The sequence below is a fragment of the Nicotiana sylvestris genome, chromosome 12 (assembly GCF_000393655.2).
Source record: "Nicotiana sylvestris chromosome 12, ASM39365v2, whole genome shotgun sequence".
NCBI lineage: Eukaryota > Viridiplantae > Streptophyta > Magnoliopsida > Solanales > Solanaceae > Nicotiana > Nicotiana sylvestris.
The window spans coordinates 65,836,994-65,851,594 of record NC_091068.1 but is presented as its reverse complement, the minus strand read 5'-3'; positions in this window follow the sequence as shown (position 1 = coordinate 65,851,594).

Below are 14,601 nucleotides of genomic sequence, written 5' to 3'. Positions count from 1 at the left end.
TGAGTTACTAGAATCAATCAATAAATTGCTACAATAATGGAAAAGTAAATCATGGGGATTTTGATTGAATCATTATGACTATTCTCAAGTAGATATTCATAAAGATTATATATTGCAGAGAATTATTAATCATGGATCTATTCAAGGAAGGAATTGATATTGGCATCATGATTGGAAATTCATATTGTCCAATTCAAAAGGAAAGTTTGCATTAACAGAAGATATCCAAATCTGCCTTGTAGATTGTGATCATGTTCAAAAGGGCAAGCAGCAGTAAAGGAAAGTTGGAGTAGCAGCAAAGGAAATCCTTTTCCAAAATTAGAAGACCGCTGCAACGGCTAGAATATTCAATGACCAAGTATAAAAGAGAAGATACTTGCAACATCAAACTTACGCAACCTTCTATACAATTGTCTATCCAACTACAAGTTCTTTATTCTACTCTTAACAAGCATTGTAATTCACTTTAGTAGATTTACTGTGTACCCAAAAGAGAGAAGAGAGACAGAAAAATATTGGAGAGGCAGTGTGTCCTAGAGGTTGTGTCATTGTTCGTTTCTTTGGTGAGCGAATGAAAACCAAAGGGTCGTTGTTGGTGAGCGAGTGAAAACCAACCCTGTCAGCGTTGGTGGTGATCGCCGAAAATCACAAAGGTTGTACTCAATTCAATTTACAAAGAGCTCTAAAAGACAACACTCTTGCAACCCAAGAGGACTGGATTAGGATACCACATTGGTTCTGAACCAGTATAAAATTCCTGGTGTCATTTACTTTATCGCTCTTATACTACATTCTATTCTTTTACTGTTTATTGCGATTAACACTTGTTTAAATCGAAAAGACTAACAGTTCTGTGCAGGCTGTCTCTGCATAAGTCGACTAAGTCTGAAGAGTAGTCGACTAGAAATTTAAAAAGGCTATAATTCACCCCCTCTTGTACTTTCAATTGGTATCAGAGCATGTCTCACATCTTTATTTTTTTTTTCTTAACAGCAAGTGAGAAAAGATCCATTGCAGGTCATCAAATTGTTGAGACCATACTTCAAGAAGGATACTCAACAAGAAGTTTATCGTACTTAAATAGTCAACAATATAGCCATTGGAAGGAAAGAATGAAAGTTTATATTCAATCAATAGATTATTGAGCATGGCTAGTTATTCAGAATGGACCCAGACGTATTCCGAACAACAGTGATGGAAAGAAGCTTGTAAAAAGGTCATCCATATTTGACTACACAAAAGAACAGTTGGATATTATGCAAACAAATGCTAGAGAAATCAACATGCTCTATTGTGTGATTAGTGAAGAAGAATATAAGAGAATATCCACTTGTGAGACTGCTAAAGATATATGGGACAAATTGAAAAATATCCATGGGGACGCCAACAAAGTTAAGGAAATTGAATCCACGTCAACTCTTGAAGAATCTGAAAATAGTGAAGATCGAGAAGACTCGGGCGTGATACCCAGGACGAGAAAAAGGATGAGTAGAAAGAAACAGAATAAAAAATCTCAATCCATCCAGAATCATCAAACAAATCAGAAGAAGGAGGTTCAACAACAATGGAACATATGCTGCTACAAATGTGGTAAGCCTGGACATATGAAATTAAAATTTCCCAACATCAAGAAGAAAAATCATAGAATCTCAACTTGGAGCGACGATGATGATCAAGAAGAAATGACAAACATATGTCTCAAGAAAAGAGAAGAAACTGACGAGGCGTGCTTTAATGCTATTCTGGATTGTGATCTCTAGAAAAAGAATCGCAAATCTTCAAGCGACAAGGATGAGTATGAAGAAGAAAACAATCACGAAAGAATGGAGAATCAATGTTTTAAGGCAATGGGAGAAATTAACAAGGTATGCCCCACTCCTATTACGTATTGCGATAAATGTGATGAATTGCAGGATGACATTGAATTGGTTCTTAATGGATGTAAGAAAGTTCTAAATGGATATAATAAGTTGAGCAAGGAGAAAAAGAATTGGGAGATCCAACTTGAAGAATATAAGAAGCTGACGCATGAGAAAAAAGATTGGGAGATCCAACTTGAAGAATATAACAAGTTGAGAAACGAAAAGAATAAGTGGGATACTCAGCTTAAAGAAAATCTAGTGGAGAACAACTTACTTCAAGAAGAAAATTTTGAGCTTCGCAAACAAATAAGCAGCTTGCACAAATCCCCCATCCACTACTTTGATCGATCAAAGTCGTCTCGTTAGCTTAACAGCTATAAGTCGACTGTAAAGGGATCTACTGGTAAACGTCCTACTTTGAACAAGTTGACTGAGGAAAGCTCCAAGTCAACTAATAAGGCAGTTGCAGGTAAACACTCTTATTCTCACAGTACATGCCACTATTGTGGCAATTCTGGACATAAAGTATTTGCATGTAATTATGCCAAAAGTTATGTTAGATCAATATATGTTTGGAGACCAAAACAGTTACATGCATCTCGAATTATTCAATCTACTAACCATGAAGGACCCAAAAGGATTTGGGTACCAAAAACAAATTAATCTGCTTTGCAGGAATTCTGAGTTCAACCATAAAAAGGGATAAATGAAATTTGCATAATGGCTGGTCAAGGCACATGCTTAAAAATGCTTCAACGTTCATACATACTCTACAAATTGTCACACCTCCTTTTAACGCTCCCGCGGGGGTACGTAGGAGTTTTTTCCAATTAAAGGACAATCGAAACGGGATTTATTTATTTATTTCAGAGTCGCCACTTGGGAGATTTAGGGTGTCCCAAGTCACCAATTTTGATCCCGAATCGAGGAAAAGAATGACTCTGTTTAACAGTCTGCGCACCAGAAATCCGGATAAGGAATTCTGTTAACCCGGGAGAAGGTGTTAGGCATTCCCGAGTTCCGTGGTTCTAGCACGGTCGCTCAACTGTTATATTCGGCTTGATTATCTGATTTTATACAAATATGAACTTATGTGCAAATTTTATCTTTTTACCGCTTTCATAATTGTTATTATTATTTTTACAAGAATGTGAACATCGTTTAAAAACATGTCTTTGGATTGCGTCACATAAAATGCACCCGCGATCCGGAACGTATTTTTATTCAATGTTTTAGGATTTGGATTTGGGTCGCATAAATGCGCACCCGTGTTTAAGAATGTATTATTATTAAATCGTGCCTAAAGCGATTAGCGTATTATTATTTATGGGTAAGACTGTGGAATTCACTAAACAGTCCATCCCGAATTCTAAATACTCAATTAAATATTTATTGAGGGCCCCACAATTTTGTATTTTTTATTCGGCGAGGCTCGTCTCATTTATTTTTAAAAGACAATCCTAAAATGCCTACATTATTCTCTATTAAATTTGTCTCTACAAAATAAAATAAAAAAATGTCTTAATTTATTTACAGGCTGAAATTGACCAATAATATTTAATTAAACAACATTCTTCCAAGTTCCAAAATGGTCTATTTTGATAAACTAACGTGTTTTTTGAGACATGATAATCATCCAACAATAGCGAATTAACTAGACGAAGTTACTACACCATTTATTTATTTTTAGGCAATATATAGGTAGTTCGTCCGTTAAGCTATCATCCGATGTTTCACTATATGTATTAAATATCTACATGATTCTGATTTTTTGCAAGCTAAATAATTTATACATACAAATAAAATTCAGAATATAATTAAATATAATTCAGAATTTCAACTCTTCATTTTTCGTATTCATACTTCATATTTCGGATTACAATAACCAGCGTGTCAGTTGTGTACCTGATTTGGAAGCAAAAGAAAATGAAAGATGAGAATCAGCAGCAGTAATAACAATACAGCACAGCAGCAACAATCCAGCAACAGTAACAACCCAGGAACAGAGTTTGCAAACCGGTGGAGTATTAATCCCAAAACAAAACAAAAGCTTCAAGCCTTGATGAAACAACAATTAATTCTGATTTCAAACAATGAAAGAAAGCAGAAGATTTTTTTTATTTGAAAGTTTAAATATTTTTTCGGAATTTTCTCTCTCTTAAATGTTCAGCCCTTTTTTCTCTCTCTTATTCTCTTTCTGTCAGATTTTTTCCTCTCTATCTGTATCTCTGTCTCTTTTAAAATCTGATTTCAAGACTTCTACTTATATCTCATCCCATAAATCTTTTAATCAATTAAAATCAACCCATTTTCTCTACCAAACCCATTATCTTCCCACTCATCCCCATTACATTAAATAAATATATCATCACTACCCCATTATATTTTGTCTCCCATGCTTCATTAAACAAATACAAGATTCCTCCCCACTAAATTTTGTCTTATCCCCCCTTTATATTAAATAACTATATCATAATTCACCCCATTACATTTTGTCCCCTATGCTTCATATAAAAAATTACAAAATGTACAATTCCTAAACTACCCCTCCGACCCTATTGCAAATTACTATTTTACCCCCGAAAGTACTATAAATTACCAAACTACCCCATCAGCTATAACAATCAATTAATCAAACTTAACCAAAATATAGACAATATGATCAATTTCTAACAATGTTTAAACAACAAATCACATGAACATGATTTCTTCAATATTTCAACAACAAATCACATGAACACAAATTGAACAACAAAGAACAACTAAAATTTGATTGAACAATATTTTAGCAACAAACAATCCTATTTTCGGATTCAACAACAACAACAAACAAGTATATTTAGATTTCTAAATTCAATCATATTGAACTTAAAATTAACTCTAACAACATTACAACCAACAATTCCTATATTAAACTTAGACAAGATTATGAGACAAATTCAAGAAATAATCATAAATGATAAACAAGAAATCAAACTATACAAATTTCGGATTCAAGATCAACCAAACAAAGTATGAACATGAATGAATCTATATTTTTTTTTAAAACAACAAACATGACGGATTAAATGACTATACCAACATATTTCCCTAACACAACTAAATTCTTTTAGGCAAATAACAAAACAAAACCTAAGAAGAAACAATTATGAATTTAAAATTGAACTTAACAATATTAATAATTTCTGAAAAATACATAAAATACATGAAACAAATTGAAGAAACAATTAATTAAACTTTAATTTGTATCTAACTAACATTAAACTAACAACGTTTACCTAAACAATAAAACAAACATGAAATAAACATGAAAAAAACACTAATTAAATTTCCATTTAAAATCTGAAAATTAATTCAACAAAACACATGAACAAATTAAAAAAATTAATTCAAACGATAGACATGATCAAAACAAACATTTGCCGATTTTAGATTCGAGAAATATCAAAACAAAATACGGACAAAATAAAACTCAAAAACTACTAACCGGATTGAAACGAAATATGTACGGACTGTTTCGACAGACCTCGACCAAAGCTCGACCAAACGACGACGAACATGAACAAATGAAGCCGCGCCGAAGCAGCAACAGTAGTTGACGCGGCAGAAATGCTGCTCGAGCAGCAACACGACGACGGGGAAGTACAGACCCACATGACGGACTGTTCGTCATCGACGACTGGATGTAGCGAAGAAGAAACAGCTGGTCGACGCAGCATCAATGGAGTAAAAGAAACAGTGGTCGTCTACTTGCTGCTACGTTCAGCAGCTATGAGAAACAACGGAGCAACAGCGCGAGCTTGACGTAGCAGCAGTTGGGTCCGTTCGAAGAAGGTCGATTTATGGGCAGCAGCTGTGACGAGGAAACAGCAGTAGCATAGAGGAGCTGGAGCAGTTGTTGGCTGCGTCAATGGTGGATGTTCACGATGGTGAGGTCGAGGAAGAAGGAGAACAAGCAGCCATGGACGGGCTGCTGCGTGTGTGCTTGTGTGTTTTATTGTGTATGTGTGTGTGAGTGTGACGACGTGAGGGGGTGTTCATGGGGGAGGGTAGTCGACGTTGCAGGCTGGGGTGGGTGTGAGGTGGGGGCAGCCATGGATGGGGTGTTTTGGAGCTTGAGGAAGAAGAAGGAAAATGAGGGGGGTGGCGGATGACTTAGTATAGTTTTAGGGTTTTTGGCCTTTTTTTTGTTTTGTTTTTGTTTTGTAAAAATGAAAAATGATAGGATGTTGGGTTATGGACTGGGTCGACCCAGTTCGAAATGGACTGGGTCGTTTGGGAAGATTGGGCCATTTTTTGGGCCTGAGGCTTGAAATCGAAGAAGAGGCCCAATACCGACTTTCTTTATATTTTCGCTCTCTTTTCTTCTTTTATTTCTCTAAAACTAAATTATAAAAATACTTAACTTATTATTAATAACTAAATTAAGTTATAAAAACGCAAATTAACTCCAAATAATAATAAACGCATAATTAAGCAATAATTAAGCATAAAATTGTATATTTTGACATTAAATGCTAAAAATACAAACGATGCCTATTTTTGTAATTTTTAATTTTTGTAAAACAAATTTAATTACTAACAATTGTATAATTAAATCCTACATGCAAAATGCGACATATTTTTGTATTTTTTATTAATTTAGCAAATAAACATGCACAAACAAATACAAATAATTATTCAAAATATCACAAAATTGCACACCAAGAAAAATTACTTTATTTTTGAATTTTTTTGGGAGTAATTCTCATATAGGGCAAAAATCACGTGCTTACACAAATGATGAAGGAACTATTACATGTGATGCAATTTGTGAATAAGGATGAAGAATTACAGTGGATAGCTTGAAATAAATTGCTAGTGACACAACTATACTAGTTGAACTAGACAGTCATGAAGAAGCATTAAACGATGAATATTAGATTCTAGTAATACAAGATTTGTTGAACGAAGCTGAAAGAATCAACAGTATGAAAATCTAGTACCAAGCAAATGAGCTGCAATCATGGATATCTAAAGCGGATAAGACTGGTAAGGTCGTAAAAATTATGTGTAGCCCAAGATTTCACATCAAGAAGGTCTATTTCTTCCTTGAATATTTTGTTAGAATATTATTTTTCATGTGCTTATTACAAAGTATTTTTATGGATGTTGAAATATGTTTTAAATGGTTTGAAAACTGCATAACATTATTCTCTAGCCTTTCTCTGGAATTAAAAGTTTTTTTAATCACATTCATGTGACTAAGACTAGTTACCATTTGAAACAAATTCATGTTTATTATCCGACGATTATTCTTTCCAAAGATGTATTTACAAGAGCATATTTTTGTTTTGTAATACTAACCAAAAGCATGTCAAGCATTTTTTAAGCCTCTGGTAGATGGTCGAGTTGGAAATGAGTATAATGGAGAATGTACCTTATCTTCACATTCCAAATAATGCGAAGCAAGAAGAAAATTAGTAAGTCCAACAATCGATTAAAGTACCAAAGATATTTTTAGATGCAGACAACAAAGTGGACTGAAATAGAAAAAATGGCATGGAGATTTTTTTTAATTCTCATGAAAAAGACAAAATAGAGCACAAGGCAAAACACGTGTCATTAGATTGCTTGTGACAGAAAGTATTTTGAAAATCTGCCTAAAGAACATTGACCATCATCTTGTAGATATTTTCTCTCATTTATGAAAGAAGTTGGTATGGAAATGATATCCTCGTGTATCCTTTTTGGTAAAAATGATTCATTATCATCTTACCTCTTTTTATGCTTATCATTTGTGTGATTTCAAGTCTATGATAGCATGTCTGCGGTTCGATTATATTAGAATTATTTTCAATATATTCAAAATTATATCGCCCCGCTCTTTGTTATTAGAAGTTTAATAATTCTCTTTAGATATTTGATATTATTTTTGAATGACCTACAATTTCTCGTGCTTCATGGTAAGCAATGATCTGTTTACTCCAAAGTTTTTCCAACTGAATTAAATCTTTAGTATTGATTACTCAGTGTTTATTATATGTATCGTTAGTCTTCCTTTAAAATGAATGAGTTAATGCATTGTGCATTTATCTAATTAAGAGATTCTTGGAATATAGATTTTTTTAAAATAAATTGAGCGTATACTTTATTATCCTATTCCGCCCTTTTGATGATGACAAAAGAGGGAGAAAATAATGTGTACAAAAGGTCGAAAACTCAGGTAGAATGTATGGAGACAGGGGGAGCATAACTAAGGAATGCATAGAGTGAGGGGGAGTTCACACTTGTTGTACTACATGCATTTCGAGAGGAAGACTTCAGGGAAGTAACCAGTCTATCTAGCTTATCTAGCTTATCACTGTCTTTAACTAAGTCTTTGATTAAATTTTCTTCTTTTATACTCAATGGTTTGTCATCATCAAAAAGGGGGAGATTGTTAGCTTCAAGGTTTAACGTATTAATTTTGATGATAACAAACCAATACAATTATTAATATAAGAACATTTACTTGTGGTAATCTTATTTTTTGTATAGGTTTATTCAAGAAAGAAGATGTCGGTAAAGATCCAAACAAATATGAGAAAAGAGATATCGTATGAAGAATTTATCAAGGAAGATTATTTTCAAAGATTTGATCTCCAAGCGCCATAGAAGGAATAATATTTGAAAGTGAAATTTCAAATATTGAATGTCTTACTACAATATCAGAAAAAGAATCTACGGAAATTATGGATGGGAGGTTTTTCAACATCTTGAAAGGAAAGTTGCTAAAATCATGGAGAAGATCTATTATTTTGTGGAAGGAAGATACTACAAGGACAAGGAAGAATATATTTTCTATGGAAAGAAAATATATTATGAATATAGTACAATCTATATTATAGAAAGATATTATTTTCCAAGATTAAGAAAGAAATATTTTCAATATAATGGGAGAAGAATATATTTTCTATGGAAAGAAAATATATTATGGGTATAGTATATTCTATATTATAGAAAGAGATTATTTTTCAAGATCAAAAAAGGAGTCAAAGATTTATTGAGATCTATCAGAAAGGAAATATTTTAAGAAAGATATTTTTACCAGGACAAGTACTACAAGGAATTGGCCAAGTCTTGCATTTAAGGAATGTTGCACAAAGAAGCTTATTATTCAAAATATATACTACGGAATGAGATGGAAAGTACTATTCTTATGGAAAGAAGCATGAGTTACTAGAATCAATCAATAAATTGCTACAATAATGGAAAAGTAAATCATGGGGATTTTGATTGAATCATTATGACTATTCTCAAGTAGATATTCATAAAAATTATATATTGCTGAGAATTATTAATCATGGATCTATTCAAGGAAGGAATTGATATTGGCATCATGATTGGAAATTCAAAAGGAAAGTTTGCATTAACAGAAGATATCCAAATCTGCCTCGTAGATTGTGATCATGTTCAAAAGGGCAAGAAGCAGTAAAGGAAAGTTGGAGCAGCAGCAAAGGAAATCCTTTTCCAAAATTAGAAGACCGTTGCAACAGCTAGAATATTCAATGACCAAGTATAAAAGAGAAGATACTTGCAACAACAAACTTACGCAGCCTTCTATACAATTGTCTATCCAACTACAAGTTCTTTATTCTACTCTTAACAAGCATTGTAATTCACTTTAGTAGATTTATTGTGTATCTAAAAAAAGAGAAGAGAGACAGAAAATAATTGGAGAGGCAGTGTGTCCTAGAGGTTGTATCATTGTTCATTTCTTTGGTTGAGCGAGTGAAAACCAAAGGGTCATTGTTGGTGAGCGAGTGAAAACCAACCCTGTCAGCATTGGTGGTGATCGCTGAAAATCACAAAGGCTGTACTCAATTCAATTTACGAAGAGCTCTAAAAGACAACATTCTTGCAACCCAAGAGGACTGGATTAGGATACCACATTGGTTCCGAACCAGTATAAAATTTCTGGTGTCATTTACTTTATCGCTTTTATGCTACATTCTGTTCCTTTACTGTTTCTTGTGATTAACACTTGTTTAAATCGAAAGGACTAACAGTTCTGTGCAGGCTGTCTCCGCATAAGTCGACTAGGTTTAAAGAGTAGTCGTAGAAATTTAAAAAGGCTACAATTTACCCTCCCTCTTGTACTTTCAATATGTGTATTTTACTAGTTAAATATTGAAGAAAGTTAATATATTATTAATAAATTCATAACTAAATGATAAAGATTTAAACTCTAAAGTACATATTTAAATCTACTTTGAAAAATAAATTCTTTCAAGATTAATGGAAGAACTGTAAATGTAGCTTATTTCGTAGATTTCAATCTCTTAATAGCGATATACCACTTGAATTAGCGAAGATTCATATCCAAATTTTCAGCAAAAAGGTATTCAATAGCTTTCACTTGAAGACAATTTAAGAGCTTAACGGTTAAATCATTTATCTAAATATTTGTTGGCATTTGTCCAATGAAAAAGGTATCATGTGCACATCTTCAAATCTTATGTCCTATGCAAAATAGAAACTTTGTGTAATGGAAAAGATTGTGTGCATATTTTTAAAATTATTATTAGTAACCTTAAAGATTTTATATGGTTGTTATATAGGGGTAATTTTACAAAGAGCGTTCTGTTACAAACATGGTTGTTACTGTTACATATAAAAAGCTGCTATAGAGAGGTAAAAAAAAAAATCGATTTTGAAAAAAATTTGATTTTTATAGTAAATAATTGTTATATAAAAATGTTGTTAAAAGAGAAGTTTGACTGTACTTGGAATTTGAGCCATTTTACTCCCGGCCTACGCTAGTTTCACAAGGACGCTTGAAATTAATTCTGCTAAAAATATCATTCCTTAAAAAGCATATAAACATTAAATGCAAATTGTTATGATTGCAGTGAAATAGAGCAATTGTTTCGAGCTTTTTATCGAAAAGATGAGAGGAAATTTAATGAGAATAGTCAAATAATCCTATGGGAAAGGTAAGAAAATAATTGTCCAATCGGCAATATTATTGATACAGTCATACCTCTATAACAACCTCGTTGTTCCGAAATTTTTGACTGATGTTATGAAGGACATATATTATAACATAATATAATATTCGATGCCGAAAAATACTCGACTTTTATAGTGAATGACTATTATATAAAAATGATGTTATAGAGAGGTGTGACTGCATAAAGTACGTTACATTTTACTCCCTCAGGACTATAGTATCTATTGTTTTATAAAGTGTTTGCATACTGCTTAAGAAAGATATTTGATAGCTTTATTAATAATAATAATTGTCTGAATTTACCTTCTTTTTTTTTGAATGTCACTTAGTTACTACTCCATTACTACGTCCTAATTGTAATTTTAAATTTGGGGGAAAAGTAATATACGAGTGGAAGTAGTAATTGTCATATCATTAAGCATTTTTTCCTTTTCTCTAATGCTCAACTAGATTTTGAATAGAAAAAAATAACTTTACAAAGTGATTTATTTATCTATCTTCTACGAAAAGAGTTATATAACCAAAATAATATTCATAATAAATTACAAACCATATCTCCTCCACGATCGATACTACAATGTTTTATTTACAGATCTTTTGTGACTAGACATCGTGATATTTACAAAGTCACATAACAAAAAAAAAAATTGTAATGGACAATAAACCGAGTTTCCTCTCCGTTCCTTAACCCCCATGGTACAAGGAAAACACTATGTATAAGATTGCAATGTTTTATTACAAATTTTGGAATCATAACACTAAAATAATATCTACAAACACGAGTCTACTCTCCTGAATCCTGATCCTCAACCCCCATCGTACAAGAAAAGGAAAATACTAGGTACTAGGTACGATATTGCAATTTAAGTGAACAAACCCCAATATCATGGAGAGAGGTAGGCTTGTGTCAAACTTGAGGGACCGAGGCTTTGGCTCTAATAAAGCAGAAGAAGCACGTGGTGGGTAAATGAGGGCGTGTGGGCTGTAAAAGAAAAACACAGTTGATATATGTTTGTCTCGTGCTCTTGCTTTTTTATTCCATTACACATGCAATGAGTGAATAAAGTTGTACACCACAAACTAAAGTTGCCCTATAGTCATGACACACAAACCTTATCCTCCTCACTTACCTGTACCTTTTTCCTTTTGTTTGGTCTTGCTATAATCATTACTTCCATCGTTCCATATTAGATGAGGTAGTTTGATTTGACACGAATTTTAAGGAAAAAAAAAGATTTTTAAAACTTGTGATCTTAAAAATTTAAGGGGTACAAAGTTTGTGGGTCCATAACATTTGTGTGACTATAAAGCTTATCATTAAGGATAAATGAGTAAAATGAAAGAGTTTAAAGTTGAATTATTTCCAAATTTAAAAATGTGTCATTTATTTTGGAACAAGCTAAAAATGAAAGTACTTCATTTAATATGAAACGGAGGAAGTATTTTATATGGATGGCATCTTTGCGAGCTTACATGTATTTTAATTATTTTATTAATGTGTATTGCCTTTTATTAATATAAGTATCGAATAATTTTATATTCACCAAGTTAGATAGATGGACAGATCTTCGTGACTTTGATTTTACTTCATTAACCGCTAATTACATCCTCGAATGCTACTTATTCATACTATTATATCTTTTCTCTAGAGTTCAAGGAACAATTCAATTTTTTCTTCTCTTTCTTTTAATTTTAAAGGGTTTGGGTGGGGTGGGGTGGGGGGTAATGTGTTCTTTGTTTCCATGGCCTTCATGTGAGTGCAAATTTTGGCAGGTTTGTTTTTTATTCTGTCGCAATAGATCATAATATGTTCTCCGTATATGAAATTAATGGTGAAACCAGAATTTTCCTCACAGGTGTTCAAACTTAAAAGAAGCAGAAAAAACTTCTAACCAAGAGAGTTCAATATATATTAGTATAATTTATTGACGAAATACAGTCAATTAACCATCCTTAGAATAATCTCGCTTCGTCCCTGTGTGGAATAAGCTAGGTGATATGACATTGGCTTAATAATTAATATTGTCCCTAAAGTGATATGAAAAAAGCTTATAATATTCGCTTTTTAGTCAAATATCCATGATAGGATATCATGGTACCCTAAAATTTGGCACTTTTCTGTTCATGTATATATATATATATATATATATATATAATAAAATAAAATAAAGTCTATCCAGGGACGTACGCAAGATTTTTGGTAAGCGGTATCAAAATTTGAAAAAAGTGAATGAATGAGTAATCACTATAATGAAAACCGGTGTCATTTTTTATAGTTATACCCAATATTTTCATTTTGTATAGTAATTATATATATATATAATAAAAATTCTGACAAAGTGGTGTCACGTAGCACCGTTTGCCGCATGCTATATCCGCCCCTGAGTCTCTTAGGAAAAAGAAGTCAAATTCGTTATTTCCAACAGAAGAGGAGTTCTCTCTTCTGCTCCAGGGTATTGAACCGGGGTGCTTTGGTACTGTTAGACCAAAAAGTGTTAAGCCTTTTGTTAAACTAATTAATGAGGAAATAGAGGGTGAATCCTAGTTAAACATAATAAATTCTAGATCAAAGATTGAAGGGGATCAGTGGGATGAGACCGTATTCAAGAGCAATAAATACCAAGCATATGTTCAATGATTGCCAATGAATATAGTAATAGAAGCATGCAATAAATGCAGATAACGGCAATAAATGTAATAAGGAGGAATTCATCACCCAAATATTTGATGACTTGGGTGATTCTTCTTTCTGACAGCAACGTGGAATAGTGAAAGGTATTGATGGATAACGAATCTTTGGATCTTGTAAACAAAGAGTGAACAACGTGTGTTTGAACAAGGTAGTAAGTGAACAAGACAAGCATTTGTATATTCTTTATAGCCAACCCTTTACAATGTGCTCTACTCAAAAAATCATGATCCCCCTTTTGTTCTCTATCTCTTCCTATTTATAAGGGATATTCCCAAGAAACCCTAAAAAGTACAACACAAGGAATATCCAATGGAATATTCTTTATGTCCATTGCTAAACCTATCATATAGGTTACTTCCTTGATCCATCTACTTGACCTTGGCAATAATCCCTCTTAAGATGACTCCTCGTCGTTGTGCGGTGGTCGACTCTATCCACGACCCTGTTTATTTGCAGATATCAAGCCGCCCAAATTTAGACCAATACAGTTAGTCCCTCTACTTGTTGAGGTCGTGATCTTGCACGTCCTTGATAAGCAGATCCGGTCTGCATCCGTTTAAAAGAAATTTGGTCGTGTTGATTGAGTCGAATCGGCTGTGGTCGAAAAAACGGCGTGGCCAGCGGGGGTGCGATTGGTATGGCTAACGTGGGGAGACGTTATGGCCAAGCGCATCATCATTACGCCTCTTCCCAATGCAGTGTCTGTGCTTCTGTCGCTTCGATTTTGGTGCCATTGACGTTCCTTTGCTTCGATTCTGATGTCACCCAACCCTATAAATAAATGGGGGGGGGGGGGTTTCATTTTCAAAAAATTTCATCATTTCTTATTTCTCAGGTGCATTGTTCTTCTTTGATCTTCTTCTCCGATCTCCGCTTTCAATTCTTTGCAGCCTCTTCAATTCGAATCCATGACTTCTTACCCAGTTAATATTTTCTTATTCAAAATTTGTTGCATACGTTTCGCTACGGAAATATATCAAAATCCCCCTATATTCACGACGAAGTCTTCGATGCCACTCCTTTATCGGTGGCCCTTCTTCCCGGCGGTGAGGAATTCATATTTGAAGAGGAGG